Raw genomic sequence first — 4,555 nt, forward strand, 5'->3', positions numbered from 1 at the left:
GTTTTTGTATACGGTGTGAGGTATGGGTCCTGTTACATTTTTCTGCAAATGGATATCCAGTTTTGCCAGCACCATTTGTTAAAAAGACTGTCTTTTCCCCATTTGATGGACTTTGGGGATCTCTGGGTTTCTTCTGCTTCTCTGCACATCTGCTGTGGCTGGGAGAGGAGGGTCATGCATGTAATGAGAACAAGGAGGCTGGGCCCGCCCCTGCAGTAGAGCTCTGAGTGATGGGAATTCTAAGACAAGAGGGACTAGACTGGGCAGGTGGGCATATTATATGAGTTGTTAATAATGGGAAAAGCACTTAAATGAAATCAGTTTCAATGAAAATGAGGGAAACCGTCAGTGACATGGATTGACATAATAACTGCAAACACACCAACGACCATGAAAATGGCACAGGACTGGGCAACATTTCATTCTGTTACACATAAGATCGCCGTGACTCAGAGCCCACCCAATGGCAACTAACAATATGCAACATCACTCTATGGTTCCACAAATCAGGCTGCACATCAGAAACACCAGGAATGTTTTAAAAAAAAAAGTTTCTCAGAGTCCCCCCCCCCGCCCCAAGGCCCTCCTCTCACCAGTGAATCAGAATCTCTGGGAGCAGGGCCCAGGAAACAGCATTTTTATAAAGCATCCTGGAAGGTTACGATGTGACTGGCATTTGAGAACCACTGCTTTAAAAGATAGGCCTAGAATGCCAAACAAACAAATAGATTAATAGAAAAGGGAAGTTATAAATACGGAACATTTCTACATACAATAAACAGGGTGATTTTTTTGGAGAGCAAATACCTATTTTCTTCAAGATATAAATAGCTTTATTTTTTCTGATTATAAAAATCAAAGATGTTCATTATTTTAAAAAAAAAAGCCCCATTTTTGGCATGTAGGCTTCCAGACTTATTGCTTGCCTAAGTACACATGTATAAATACTTTTTTACAAAAATAGGATTACAGAGTAGATGCACTATTTTGTAGACTTTTTTTTTTACTTAAAAATAGATCATGAATATTTTCCAATGACAATACATGTAGATCCAACACAATTTTCAACGGTTGCAGAATATTCTAATTTATGAGTATACACACTATAATCTAATCCCCTATTGCTGGACATTTTTTTTCCCTTGGTTAATAGCTTATAAGTGGACTTGTTAGGTCTAAATTTATGAACATTTTTAAGGCTTTTGATACATTATTATTAAATAGCTACCTATCCTTCTAAGTTTTTACCAGTTTACATTCCCACTGAAAGTATATGAGAGTACCTGTTTCTCCACACCTACAGTGAGCCAGTCAGGATTTCAATTTCATTCTATCCAAATTGTACATACTCCTTTATAGTAAAACTTTCTGCTTAAACTGAATACATGATTACGGTACTAGTTGCTGTTGAGTCAATTCCAACTCAAGGCAACCCCATGTGTATGTCAGAATAAAACCGTGCTCCATGGCTTTCAATGGCTGATTTTTCAGAAGTAGATCGAATGATTACAATGTAGAGTCTGAATGATTACAATATAGAGTCCTTAAAGGAAGGGAACTAAGAAGACTGCCTTGTTCTAGAGATGGTTTAAAAAAATTTTAAGGGAGATTAAGTAGAGAACCTAGTGTTTATCAATCATTCAAATGAAAAAGAATCATTTTGAAGATCTGTTACAAGGAGATAAGATGACCATATCCTTAGAAGCAAGGATGGTGAGACTTCGTCTTGCTTACTTTGGACACATCATCAGGAAAGACCAATCACTAGAACAGGACATCATGTTTGGTAAGATGGAACAGTTCAGGGTCAATAACCAAGCTAATTATGAACAGGTATTTATTTCTTATTCTTTAGCACTACCTACTTAATTCTTTGCAGTCCCTTAGTGGTGCAGACAGTTAATGTGCTTGGCTGCTAACAGAAAGGTTGGAGGTTTCAGTTCGCCCAGAGGCGTCTCGGAAGAAAGGTCTGGTGATCTACTTCCGAAAAATCAGCCATTGAAAACCCTATGAAAGACAGTTCTACTCTGACACACGTGGGGTCACCATGGGTCAGAATCGACTTGATGGTAACTGGTTTTTTATTCTTCTACTGTGTCATATGTCAATCTTCCCCCACTAAATTGTCAGCTTGCTGAGGGGTTATAGCTTATAATTCCGTATTTCACAAAGAGTAGGTGTTCAATACTATTTTTGCTGGAGTCAAATTCTGTTATTTTTAGAAGAGATTTAACATTTTAAAACAAATTTAGTGACTTACTTTCCATCAAACTTTTAATTACAAACCAAAAAAAAAAAACCCAACCCATTGCTGTTGATTCCAACTCATAGTGACCCTATAAGACAGAGCAGAACTGCCCCATAGTGTTTCTAAGGAGCGGCTGATAGATTCAAACTGCTGACCTTTTGGTTTGCAGCCATAGCTCACCGTAGCTCTTAAACACTGCACCCCCAGGGCTCCTGATTCTGCTCTAGTCCTGTCTTAGTTATCTAGCGCTGCTATAAAAGAAATAGCACACATGCATGGCTTTAATGAACAGAAATTTATTTTCTCAGTTTAGGAGGCTAGAAGTCCAAATTCAGGGCGCTGGCTCTAGAGGAAGGCTTTCTATCGGCCGTGAGGGAAGCTCTTTTTCTCTTTTCAGCTTCTGTTGCTGGTTCCTTGGTGATTTTCATGTGGCATGGCATCTATCTTTCTGCATCTGTGCTTCCTTCTGTGCCTAAGCTGCTCCTTTTATACCTCAAAAATGATTGGCTTAATCAACAGATGAATAAATAAAATGTGGTACATACATACAAAGGAATACTGCTCAGCCAGTAAGTGAAATGAAGGCTTGATACATGCTAAGTATGATGGAGCTTGAAGACATTACGGTGAGTGAAATAAGTCAATCACGAAAGGACAAATATTGTATGCCTTCACTTATATAAAAAGACAACAACATGTAAATGTATAGAGACCAAAGTTTATTAGTACTTGGTTACCAGGGGTGGGAGGGAAGGGGAGAGGGAAAGGTTTATTGCTTATGGAATACCAAGTTTTGGTTTAAGGTGATGGAAAAATCACATTAAGGGTAGGGTTGCACAGCCATTAATGTAATTGCTGTCAATTAAGTTGTACACCTGTAAAAAGTTGAACTGGCAAAAGTCATGTGATGTATTTACAACAACCAAAAAACAAAGTAGCTGCTGAGCCTGCTTATATACAGCCAAACACCTCACAGAATTTGGTTCCTTGGTTTGGAGGTTTAAGGTCATGGTTTCAAGGGACAACCCAGTTAATTGGCCTAAATAATGTTTAGTGCTTCTGTTCTACCTCCTACTTTGTTGCATAGTGCCTGGGGTCTTAAAAGCTTACAGGCAGCCATCCAAGGCACAACAATTAGTTTCTATTTGTCCGGAGCAACAGAGGAAGGCGAGTCAAGAATAGGAGGAGGAAATGGAAACATGGAGGCTGGACAGACCCCTGAAACTATTGCCCTGAGATAATCTTTAAACCAAAAATATCCCCTAAACTCTTCTCAAAACCAAACAATAGTTTAGTGTAACTAGTAAAGAATGTCTGCCTTGAGCACTGTGCCCTTCTAAGGTCTATATATATGGGATCCAATTGATAACAGCAACTCGAAAGATTAGATAGAAAATTTAGGGGGTAATGAGTTTATGTTAATGAGGGAGGAACAACTCGGAAAAGGAGGGTGAGAATGGTTGCACAACTTGAAGAATGTAACCCACGTCACTGAATTGTACATGTAGAAATTGTTGAATTGGTGCATGCTCTGCTGTGTATTTTCTCAACAACAAAAATTTAAAAAATAAAAATACTGCAATGGAAAAAAAAAGTGATTGGCTTAAGACACATGCTATACTGATACAGCCTCATTACCATAACAAAGAAAACCCTATTTCCATATGGGATTATATCCACATAGTGTGGGGGTTAGGGTTTACAACAGATATTTTTGACGACACAATTCAATCCATAACAAGGCCTAAGTCTTTTTACACTTCCTGCTTTCCAATTTTTCTGTTATATTTCCCAACCAATTCCTCTCCACCAAAGAATGACTACAGGAAACTACCTTTTAAAGTAGTTTCCTCTGCAAGCCAATCTCTGAACTGGCCACGCAAGCAGGGCCCAACCATGCCTCCCTGCATTGCCCTTTGTAAGCTGCTTTTATCTTATGCAAAATAAGATTTCTCACTGAACTCACTAATGTCAGTGCCATATAACTGGGGCCTTCAGAATGTACTTCCCAGAAAAAGAACCTAGGTCCCCAGATTTGAATGCTACTGTATTACTTATGAAAGTTTTCTCTTTTTTTAACCTCACGCACACCAAAATTATCACAAGACAGACCAAGTTGACTTCTACTATGCTGCTGCAATTAGTACAAAGAGCTCTCTATCAGTTTTACTTCTCCTCACCACAATGGAGGGAAGGAAAGAGCAGAAATTGGTGGTAGGGTGGTTTGCCAGTAGAAAAGAGGGCTGGGATTCCACTCCACATTTGTTTGGAAACTGAGGAAAAAGAATTGCTGTTTCCACTCATGCC

This window comes from Trichechus manatus, unplaced genomic scaffold, assembly GCF_000243295.1.
Source record: "Trichechus manatus latirostris isolate Lorelei unplaced genomic scaffold, TriManLat1.0 scaffold00007, whole genome shotgun sequence".
Lineage (NCBI taxonomy): Eukaryota > Metazoa > Chordata > Mammalia > Sirenia > Trichechidae > Trichechus > Trichechus manatus.